This window comes from Mastomys coucha, unplaced genomic scaffold (assembly GCF_008632895.1).
Source record: "Mastomys coucha isolate ucsf_1 unplaced genomic scaffold, UCSF_Mcou_1 pScaffold14, whole genome shotgun sequence".
Taxonomy (NCBI): Eukaryota; Metazoa; Chordata; class Mammalia; order Rodentia; family Muridae; genus Mastomys; species Mastomys coucha.
This window is the reverse complement of record NW_022196896.1, coordinates 12,542,152-12,554,407: the sequence shown is the minus strand read 5'-3', so window position 1 is coordinate 12,554,407 and position 12,256 is coordinate 12,542,152. Positions and strand designations below refer to the sequence as shown.

The 12,256-nt window shown below is 38.2% G+C and overlaps 1 protein-coding gene across 3 annotated transcripts in view; it reads right to left on the bottom strand.

The window, feature by feature from the left end:
* The window catches only part of Fhl5 (four and a half LIM domains 5), a 42,898-nt gene extending 30,642 nt beyond the window's left edge, over positions 1 to 12,256 (bottom strand). Inside the window, exons 1-2 of one of the 3 annotated variants that reach the window (XM_031366481.1) lie at positions 11,926 to 12,256; positions 11,362 to 11,503 (exon numbers count right to left, since the gene is read on the bottom strand). The gene's annotated coding sequence lies outside the window, so the exon portion shown is untranslated. Of the gene's footprint in view, positions 1 to 11,111; positions 11,177 to 11,361; positions 11,504 to 11,925 lie in introns of all 3 variants that reach the window. The other 2 variants (XM_031366479.1, XM_031366480.1) reach the window with 2 other exon arrangements.

The following is a 12,256-nucleotide window of genomic DNA, read 5'->3' as shown; positions in this document are numbered from 1 at the left end:
TAGTGATGATGTCCAGTGATGAAGTCTATCAGGACAAATATAATACACGCTAGCAAGTGTTCTCTAGCTTTGTGTATCCTCAGGTAGTCAACAACTAATCTGTGAAATCCTAGACAGTTATTAATCATATCAGATTTTTAATTTTTGTTTTTGGTCATCCTTTCTAACTGGAAATTGCTCCATCATATTCATAATTACTGCCAGCTAGTGGTTGATTTGAGTGGTGCTGGACAGTCATTGATATGCCCACTCAACAATGTTCCTAACTACTTCCCTTGCTCCTAATGACAAATGCAAACTTGCCAGCAAATACTGTCATTTGCTATTGTAGAAATTAAGATTAATGAGGACAGAGCAAACCTGTTACCAGGGCCATGTCTGCACCACACATTAATCATTGGGGTAACCCTTATCAAGACAGACATTTGGGCAGATAAGTCAGAGAAAGCTGCCTTGGGCTGTGGAAACAGAATCAGAGAGAGAAGCTGTGGCCTTTCCATGAACTTTCCATCAGTGATCTCAGGGTTATACGCCATAAAGAGGTGAGGCGCTGAGCACTAAATAATCAAGGTAGTCAGTGCATTTTCCATATATTTTAAAGTAATTTCAGTACTAACGAGCAAAGTCAATTCTTTTTCCATTAGTCACCATAAACAAATGACAAATATATTCTTTTTAGTGGTTGCTCTAGAGCAGGGCCAATTAATAATTTCTATTCTAGGAAGTTTGGAATATTGCTCGGGGCTCAATTTGCTATGTTGTAGTTGGTCAGTCCCAACATTGTATAATCTTTAAAAGGCAGGAAAAATCATAATATATGTGGGTTAAAATGGTATCAAACAAAAATTATCTTCTATGATTTTTTAAAAATAAATATGCTTTTAAGTATAAGAAATAGTTTCTACTTCTTTTTTATATGAGTAGTACTGGAAGCTGTTTAATAAAATGAATATATCATATAGTACTTTATAGTCATAGTTTATATATTCTTTGTTTAATAGTGCCCACAGAACAGTTCTTTCAAAATCTATAACTTACATAAATCACAACTCCAGGTTAAAAAGAAAGTGAAGAACTTTCAGCCATTAAACAAGAAGCAATAGATAAGCTTTTACAAGCAATCACGTATTATTTTCTGAGCTTGTAGCAGACTAGTCATTTCCTCACATTGACATGAACCTCCTGGTTTATGATCCTCCTGGTTTATGATCTTAAAATTCATTAAATGCAAGAATGAAAGAAGAGATAATTTCTGGTCCTTTAAAGAAAATCCTTTAACATTTTCAATTAAAGGGTTATAAGAGCACATTCAGAAATTATGTAATTTCCAATCTGTTTAATTAAAGTGATTTATGATCCTCTCAGAAATGTTAAACTTATACCTTGTACTGCACACATTTCAGCTTAAGCTCAGTACGACAAGTTTCATCTTCTTGAAGCTGGTCCTCAGACTGGAGTTGGGTATCTCCTCCCTTTTAACAGGTAATTAAAATGTCTCATATGAAACTAAAAGCAGTTTGTGAAGGATTACTATTGGGAATATTTGATCACATTGTGACCCCCACGATTGTTTTATTTAATGCAAAGCTGTTTCTAGTTTTAGTGTGGCTTAGTCCTTAGCACACTTTTCATCCCTCTAGCTGTAATACAGACATGCCCTTAGTACACACCTTTAATTCAAAACGATAAAGATAATGTTAATTTGTAGAAGGAAACAGTCATATTTGAAAGTGGTGTCTAATTGAATGGCAGACAAAGAGATGAATCAGAGAAAGATTTGACAATCGGATATGTCCAACTCTTATGAGAAGAGAAAGGGAAGGGAAGCTACTTAAGAGACAGCAATGCCGAGGAAGGAGCAGTTTTATTGGGACAGTGATAGAAAGACAGGTTGTAGAAAGAACAAGCTAGACATAAGGGAAGACAGAATGGGCCAGAGGATGAGAAAGAGCCAGAAGATTAGATAATATTGCCAGAGTTAGTTTGAGGCCAAGCAGAACAATTCAGGAGAAGCCAGAGTGAATCAGTCAGTTTGGAGAAAAATTTTGAGCCAGAACAGCTGAGTTGAACCAGATAGCCAGAGATCAGAAAGAATTAGAAAGGGTGAGCATATTAACCAGCAAGTCTCAGAGGCTGAAAACATTCTAGGCCTAAATTAGATTGTACATGTTAGGCCTAGGTAAAATGTTAGGGCCTAGGTAACTGTTACCTGGATAGCCTTCATATGGAAACTTCTTCATATGTCCTGTGGAGTAGGAAAAATTTTTTTCTTTCTTTCTTTTTTTTTCCAAGACAGGATTTCTCTGTGTAGCCTGGCAGTCCTGGAACTCACTCTGTAGACCAGACTGGCCTCAAACTCAGAAATCTGCCTGCCTCTGCCTCCCAAGTGCTGGGATTAAAGGCATACACCATCACCGCCTAGCTATGAAACTTTCTAATGCCAAGAATGAGTATATATACATAGGACCTGCACCTATGTATAAGCTTTTATTATATTTGTCTGTATAAGCTGCCCCTGAAATGAACTCCAGCATAAGAGAGACACTTGCACCAATTTAAGAAACTATTTGGAATAAGACTTCCACTTTGAGTAGTGGTTTCATAAAGTTTAAGTTCCCAAGACCTCCCTCGAAACTGACATCCTACTTGGCAGAAAGAGACATGAACCTGGGTAACGACATCATGGTTGGCAAGTGAAGACATGAATGTTACATAAGTCCCATCCTGGTACAAAAGTTAGAACATGAATATTAGACAAGGCAAGTTTCCTATCACAGTTGCATACCCCAACCAATGGGAACAGGACAAGTGTATAACAAAGACATGTTCCTAAGGAAATCTCCTATCTCTAAATCCTGATTGGTAAAAATAACTTGGCACAGATGTTTGTATATTTCAGGCTTAAAACCCCTGTAGAATCTTAACTCAATGTCATGGTTCAGTTCCCAAATCTGGACCATGGCCCTGGTTGACCAGTGCTGGGATGTATGCTCAATAAACTATCCCTATCTGACTAAGATTGGTGTTTTGTGTGGTTTGTGAGGCAATTCCTGGACCCCAACAGTACAGAGGCTAGAGGCTTCCAGGACTAGGAGTCACTAGGAACTTTGAATCACATGCAGGAATTGCCTGTCTCAATTTTTTAAACTAAATCTCAACACATATCTGTATGCAGTCTCTTGGTGTTGAGCATGGCATGTAAAAACTTAGTTCACTTTAACATTGCTATGCTATTCATGGGAATTAAGCTACAAGGAAGGCATTTACCATACCTCCAGTCTTCTTTCCAGAGGTGTCTGGGAAATTTGATTGCACCTCTAAATCAAATTTTGTGAATATTTAATAGAGCAGCTTTACATTATTAACCAAATTTACTTGAATGAGCTTTGCTTTTCATTACAAAATTTCCATGAGTGATCTTTCGAAGTCTAAGCTTAGTTAACTAAGGAGCTAAGAATGAGAGGTCTCTTTTCAGATCAGGTCAAATTAGATGCTACTGACTGACTATCTTACACTTGTTACTGTTGTGGCCACTTCACACAAATTGCTACTCCACTTCACCCTGTGTGAACTCATTTCCTCTGCAACCAATCAGTTCTATGGCTAATTAATATTTTGTGCAATACCATATAAGAAAGTTAAAGCTTCAGGACAATGAGACAGTGAAGGAGAACTGGAAGGAAAGGGCTGAGTGGGGAGGGAACAGTCTTGTTGAGAGACTCCTCGGATGCCACACCAAGACTGAGACTGCAGTCTCTTAGTGCTCATCTTATCTTCCCATTCCCTTAAAGCATGCCTGGGCACTCCCTTTCACAGAACCTGTCTGGGAGCTGAGTCTGGGAGCTGTGGGGGTTTGAATTCCTTAGTTTGTTCTGTTTTCTTTTGCCCATCTAACAATTTTCTCTGGGAAAGTAGGGTTCAGAGAAACACACTAATTTTTTTCTTTTATTTTTTTTCTTTTTTATTTTTTTTAAAGATGACTGTAGTTAGCAAAACTGTTTCAGTATAGTTTAGGTTACTGGCACTTAATAGATGATTTATTTTGTGTAGTTCTTCTATATGGCAAAAAGCTTTTTTAAAAAATGATGGTTTTCGTTATGGATGTGTTTTCTGAAAATAGTAAAAAAAAAAATGCTGCTTCTTAATTTGCATTCCTCTCCAGGTTTTAATTACTGCCAGGTAACAGCATCCTACCATAACTGCAGAGGTTTGTTCCACAGTGGAAGCCAACCTGCTGGCAGCTGTACAAAGTGAAATAATTATCTTCAAAAGAAAACACAAGTCCCATCCAACATTCAATGCAAGCCAATATTTGCTTTTGTTTATTATGATAATTATTAGATTACTATGGCTATTGGAAAGAAGATATAAAAAATGGGTTTTGCTTTAATTTCTGGCTCATTACATAAAATAATGTGGTATGTAGTTTATTTCCCACCAGAATGTGATTAAAAATAACACAACCATAGCCTGTATAGTGGTGTTAACACTAATCAATAGTTGCAAACTCTTCTCTTGATAGTTTAAGATTTGCTTATCATAATGATGATACTCAGTGGAGAACAATATTTAAAGTGAAGTTTTAATATTTATCTGTTCTAACTGATGCTAGCAAGTGCTGGCTGACAGGAGCCTGATATAGCTGTCTTCTGAGAGGCTCTGCCAGTGCCCGACTAATACAGAACTAGAGGCTCACAGCCATCCATTGGACTGAGTACAGGGTCTCCAATGAAGGAGCTACTAGAGAAAGGAGCCAAGGAGCTGAAGGGCTTGTAGCCCCTTAGGACAAACAACAATATGAACTACCTAGTACCTTCAGAACTCCCAGGGACTACACCACCAACCAAAGAGTACACATGGTGGGACTCATGGTTCCAGCTGTATGTATAGCAGAGGATGGCCAAGTCGGTCATGAATAGGAGGAGAAGCCCTTGGCCCTGTGAAGGTTCTATGACCCAGTGCAGGGGAATGCCAGGGCCAAGTAAGCAGGAGAGGGTGGAGTGGTAAGCAGGGGGAGGGGGAGGGGACAGGGCTTTTTTTTTTTTATCTGACTCTCAAAGATTAGGTAAATTCTCAGCATTGGTCATGGTATTTAATCCTAGCAATAGAAACCAAACCAGGTCAGAGACATACCATCTTTACTCCATTTTTCCTTTAGACTGGACTCTGGTTCATGGCTCTCAGGACATTAACACCAGGACCTCTCATCTTCTCTAGTTAATAGTCTTTCCTGTTCAGCAGAAAATGCAAACCAGGTTCTAACATGGGGAACACTCATCCATTGTTGGTGAGAGTGAAAACTTCTTCAGCTGCTATAGAAATCAGGGGTTTCTCAGGAAGATGGAAATCAATCTGTGTCAAGATTGTTATTAAGATTTGTCTTAATTTTGGATATTACTGTCATGATGAGACACTAAGACCAAGCACAGTTCATCACTGATATATAATTCTCAGTCCCCAGTACTATCTATAGATGAAACGGAGTGTGAGAATACAGGAAAACAGCTCCTTGAAAAGGTTTGAGGTGTGTACACGGTGGCTGGGAAAGTCACAAAATTTTTTAGAAAACTGTAGGTAAATTTTCGAGTTATGTTTTAAAAACTGAATAGTAGAAAGAGTCTGAAATAGTTTCTGAGGCTGAGTGTAGCTGCAATCCTAGGCTATGGAATCGAAGGGTAGAAGTGTTTCACAATGGAGCAGAGTTGTAGGAAGTGCTTAGTGCAGCCTCCTTGTCCATGCGTGTGTAACAGATGCTCACAGGTAAAGCTGTTTCTACAGGCCTTAAAAGCTCAGCTTCCCACTGCCATTATAGTCTAGGCCTCAGTTTGCTTCCTTGCCAACTTTAGAGAGTACTGGAAAAGCAAATCCGTTACATTAACTAAAGTTTTTATCTTGCTTGTGGTCTCAACAGTTTTCACGTGTGTCTAATATTTAAAACAGACCAAGACTGCATTTTGTTTTTAAATTAAAGATTCTGTAAGAGAAGCTTTATCCTTCCACAAGTCTCTTCTTTTGCATACATTTCCCCCATTTGGAAACACTGAGGATAAAATTTCCCACGAGTTTCTTTCTTTTTTTTTTTTTTTTTTTAGTATAGAATAGAGTTTATTCAGGGCATGGGGAGGGGAGTTAAGAGGGTAGCAGAGGCAGAGAAAGGCAGAGAGAAGGAGAGAGTAAAGAATTAGGGGCCGGTCATGACCATGTGGAGAAAGGGGGAAGAGAATGGGGAGGGATGGGGCAAGAGGCCAGGGAGAGAAGCAGGAGTGAGAGAGCTCCCACGGGTTTCTTAGTTTTCTCATTCTACACTCCTCAAGTCATTTCAGCTCTAAGGAAGGGAAAGGAGTGCTCCCACATGGAGCACTGAGGATTTACTCTGCTGAGGATTTGGGTGCCCTGATCTTGCTGTGCTGCCTTTCATGTAAGCAGCTCTTAGTATCTCCCCAGATTATGCAGGTGCTCTGCCCATGTCCAGCCTTGGTGAAAAGATGAAGTTCATGGCAAGAGTGCATCCTTCTCTCTCACAAGAGTTGTGGTACCTTAAGGCAGCTTTAATTAACAATAATAAAGTTGGTAATAAATTAATCCATGTATTATAGTTGTCTAATTTTGATTGTTTCTTAAGTTCAAAAAGGCAATCACATAACTGAAAATTCCAAATCTACATATACAGTATAAAACAGGTGGCTTCATGCTGATCTAGCTTTGTGTGTATAAGTATACTGAGAAAAAAAATCAAGCGTGAAAGTATTAAAAAGTATTACATTTAAGCTTTTAATACCCAAAATCTTATGTGAGGAAGTATGGTTTATTCTCTTCTTATACTTGTTATTATAAAATATAACCTAAAAGTAATAAAAAATATTCCCAAAAAACTAATTAATTTTTTGGCAGGGTCTCACTATGCAGCCATGGCTGGACTGGAACTCAATATGCAGACTGGAATGGCTTCAAATGCATAGATTCACCTTCCTCTGCCTCTGAGTGCTTGGATTAATGTCATGCACCAAAAGGCAAATATGAATCACCAGGCAATCAAAGAGAACAAATTAAACAGTACATATCCCAATGAGCTTTCTGAGAATGATCATTCATTTATATTTAAAGTATTTTTGGAGTTCAGCTTAATTTTTCTGTAGGTATAATGTACTACATTCTGGAGATCTAGATCATGTGTAATTTAATTTATGTCTATTAATCAATGTTTTACAGATGTTTTGGTGTCAAAATGAATAAAGTCATGAATGAGTGAACATGCATTTGAATAGTCATATATAGTAGACAAAATACATTTCTAGATTGTATTCAAAAATGTTCCTTAGTCAACTTTATTTTAAAATTGTTTTAGCATTAGATTGCCATCTCTTATGAAAAAGTACATGTACGTGCATGTTCACAGACATTTCTGAAACTCAGGCAGATACAGTTCTTAGGGTGAGGCTTTAAACGGGTCTGCCAGATCTCGCACCACCTGTTGGTATGTCTGAGCCTTACACACTGTTTATGTTTCTAAATGACAGAAATCATAGCAGAAGCATATTTCACATATGTAAAGTTCAAATTCAATTTCCTAAATAAACCTGTATTAAAATTCAGCCATACCCACAAACTTTATTATCACACTCTCCAGTTATAGTGAAAGGCAGCCATGCACACATGTCTTAACACACTGTAATGCAGTGTCGGGTTACAGTGGAGAAAACCACACTCACTCATAGCACACTGGCTGGTTACAGTGGAATAAAGCTACACTCATGCATAGCACACTGGCTGGTTACAGTGGGGCAAAGCCACACTCATGCATAGCACACTGGCTGGTTACAGTGGGGCAAAGCCACACTCATGCATAGCACACTGGCTGGTTACAGTGGGGCAAAGCCACACTCATGCAAAGCACACTGGCTGGTTACAGTGGAGGGAAGCCACACTCATGTATAGCACTCTTGTTTTGCCTACATGGCAGCTGCAACACTAGGCTCTGTAGTTATAAGGCCCAAAATGTTTACTTGTAACTCCTTACATGAAATATTTGTTGCCCATGGTGAAGATTTTCAAAGTGTATTTTGTGCTTTTAGTTATAGCCTGTGGGATAGTTGCTAAAATAAGTTTAAGTTTCACTAGGATTTTAAAGGTTTTTCTTTAAAATAACATTAGACATCATTGACATTGTGTTTGTAATGGTATTTAACAGTATCACTTTAAGTGAAATTAAATAGAATAAATTAAATATCCATTACACTAATATTTTTAAAAAGTCAGAATAACACATGCTCTGATGTTAAGCCTCCTAATTGAGGTCACAGAGTTTAAAAAATTTTTAATCTGACCATAAGAAAAATATTGGATAAAATTAGAGTACAGCTGTTCAATTTAGAAAGTTATCGATCAAAGGTTAGAAGCTTCTGTCATATTATAATTACAAAAATGTTCCTGGAATAAACAAGTGTATGAGTAGTATAATTGTAGAACTGGAATCTTAATTTAGACCGCATAGCAGCTTAGTGTCAACTGCAGTTACATTTTCTCAAGTGACAGTTACATCACGTATCTGCTAAAGAAATGTTAACCTTCATGTGAAGAGAACGTGCACACATTAGAAGCATTGTTAGTTCTATACTAGCATGAATTTAATCAGAACTTATGATAGACACCCTCTGTCCCATAGTAGCATCAACTTAATTGCATGTCAGTCATAGGATTCCTAACATTTTTTAAAGAGTGCTAGCCCTTCTGGCAAAGGTATTAGATGATGTCTCTTTCTTTTTACAGAAACAGGAATTTATGCCTACCTGTAGTCTGTTCATTCATGTGTGATCACTCACCTACTCATCAACTAGATTACGCCAGTACAGCACTACAGAAAAACTGGTTAAGATGTTCATCTCTTATAATGTCTAGTGCTAATGACAACCAGAGATGCTCTGTTATATGAGCACCAGAGCATTCAGTCCAAGAGTTATCCTTGCCATTCAGTAAGGCCTATAGACTAATCGTGTTAGCATTACCAGGACTTACTTGGAGTGCAAAACTGTCATGAGTAGGGGTTGGGCTCTCATGAGGTCTCAATAAGAAGTGGATAGAGATGGGGGTGCGTGGGGAGAGTTACTCATTTTGCTAGAGACAGGGAGGTCAGGTGAAGGGCTAATGCTAACAAGTGAAAGAAGATGGGAATAAGAAAAGGAAAGAAATGATTCTATCTTGTGTCTGGGTTGAGTCACGAGGTGGATCATGGTATCTTTTAGAGGAGTGTACTTGAAAGTACTATTTGAAGCAGAGGGAAGTAATCAGTTGGCCTGTATGAGGTTTGAGAATGCTGTCAGACAACCAAAGGGAGATGTAAAGCTAGGGCCAAAGAGGCAATGGATGGGAATAACACAAGTTACTAGGACATTTTATTTTGGAAGAGGTCTTAAGTGTTGTCTCAGTCAGAAAATCTAACTGCTTTGCCCTGGATGCCCCCATACCATTACATTCAATTTATTATTTTTATTCTAAGAAGAGTTTGTAAGTCACATAGAAGCTCGTTGTGGTCTGATTGAGAGGCACATACACTTTTGAGCTGATAACTTTTGAGAGGCTTTGAGGTATTTTGAGGGAAGCATCCCTCATTCACTCCCTATCCTTCTCTTCAAAGGTCCTTCCAGTGGTTACCCAAGAAGCAGACAGCAGATGTTAGTCACTTGTAAGACCAATGAAATGCAAGCTTGGTTTAACTGATAGCTGATTCCATGCTTCCTCTATTGAAAATCATCAAAATACTTGGATACTGGAAAAACCACAGCTTGTTCAAGGAACCAAAACATGTCCCTAACAACAGCTGCAGCTTCCCTAAGAACAGCTACTCCACCTTTAGTGATACCCAATCTGCTCTCAGGAGGAAAACACCTCATGTTCCAGATGTCTCAAAATAGATGAACAAAGTTATCCACAATTGTACATAATAAGCTGAAATTATTGCTAGGCATTAAGAATGTGCCCAACTGTAATATCTCAAATATTAACCAATCATGTGACTACCAATTCAGAAAGCCCCTTAATCTGCTGAAATTGTGATAAATAGACAAGGTTTTACCAGCTCAGGACCTTCCACATCCATCCACTGCTTTAGAGAGGTTGGAGGGTCTGAGTTGGAGCTTGAATAAAGACTATTTGCTTTCAAATGTAAAAAAAAAAAAAAAAGAAAACCATCAATATAATCAACATTTCCCTAAAGTGTTCTATAAAAACATGTATTTTCAGTATAACAAGTTGAAAATATTTTAGGTTTGCCTAATCCAAATTAAGTCTTTACTCAAAATACTGCTGTGGGCAACCATGTTAGGGATGAGAGGAAGGCTTATCCATGAGGAGCCACTGCCCTAGACAGAACTGGCATTTGGCTAAGGTCAGCATGGGAAATCTACAGAAGCAGAAAACAGATGTGAGCATACCTTCCCCATCATGCAATTTGGCTTGTGATTTCAGACATTTATCTTAACACACATACTTAGAAATATCTTGTCTGTGATTTGTGGTAAGTTTGCTAGGATTTACACATGACAGTATTGTAAATCTGAAATAGTGGCCAAAGTGAATCAATGCTTTTCCTTCATTATAGGTACAAGAACTACACATTTTATTGCTGTTTTAAGCTCCCACATTTCTACACTCCAAAGCAGTCAGCATGCTGAGTTTGGTTTCTAATGGATGCTAGGTACCAAAGAGGTCTGACTAAAAATGGGAGACAGATGAGCACTTTTTGCCCAAATAATGGAATCTTAATGTCAAAAAATAGCACTTCAGATGCATTATATCATACACTTACTTGAGCAGGTGGGACTAAGAGGCATTTTACTTCAGTCCTTGAAACAGATTAGGAAACTGCTCTATGCCCACTTTTAGAGAATAGCAAGATTTTTCTAGAAAACAGACTTCTAATTACCTCCTTTACATAAAAGCTTTAACATATGTTCTGTACTTAAACACTTTAGCATGTTCTGTATAAGTAATTCAGTCATAACACATCCCACGATAATGTTATCCACTTAAATAAATTAAGCAGAATAAACTTGGACTATTTCCTCTTCCCCTTCTTATGAAAATAAGAATGTCCCTGTATTAAGAAGATTACAAACCCAGACAGGCAATTCCAGTTATCTCCCACTGTGCTGCATCCATGAGTTGCATCAAAATGAGAAATCTGTAAAACCCAGAAAGAAAAAAAGAAGTACCAATCGGCTCTAATTGCTAAAACTTCATGGTATGCACATATACTCCAAGCAAAAAATTTGTCTTAAAAATTTTTGGAAAGTTTATAAAATTCTCATTCTTAAAGCCAAAATACCACATAAGCAAACATCATGAAGCACCGGGGAGGAAACTCACTTTTTCTTCAGCTGCTTTTTCTTTGCCTTACAGGCTGGAAGAATAGATGGTGGATTTCCCTCTCAATCCCAGACAGGTCGACTCCAAAATGAACAGAATGCTTGTCAGCATTATGTGAGGACGGCTGCCCACAGCCTTTCAACTTTGTAGGAAAAAATAGGTTCTTTCCTAAAACTCTGTGACACACACCCAAGACTCCTTCTAAGCCAAAACCCACCCCTGGTCAATCCTACTTAAAATCACAAGGAAAAAGTTCCCATCAGAACATCCTTAAAGGGAAATCTGACTAGTGTGAGCATTTGAAGTATCTGGCAAAGCCACAGAGTTTAAAATACAGAACATTTATGCAGACACACACCCTTGAGAATTTCCAGTGGCTAAGTTCAATTAAGGTCATGATTGTAAACAAAATGTTCTCTGAAAGTACGTATTTTGTATTTCCTTAATCAATCCATTTTTGGTTTTGTTTTCTGGGAGCTACCAAACTCCTCTTTTTGGTTGGAAGCATCTGAAGTGCAGAGTGGTTTTATTGAACTGTCTGGGAGTGATGAGGAGAACTCTTACCTTTGGAGTTCTTTCTAGAGCAGCAGATGAGATGTTCTTTGTTACCACTGTCAGTTCTTTCTTGGGGAATTTGATTACTCTGAGTGTTGGCGTTGAAGAAAATAACTCAGGAGCTGCTCTCTGTACTGTTAGTGTGCTTGGAGTTCTGCCTGGGCCCCCCCCAGGTGCTGGTACCAATTGTTATGTCATGGTCCACACTGTATGACTTCATGTAAGCTCAAACTCATCTGGTCTTTTGAAATCTTCAAAATATAAAGTGTCCAGAGAAGTCAGATTATATGAGGAGAGAGATTTGGTTTTGAACTAATCCATCACAGGAATTCTCAGAGGG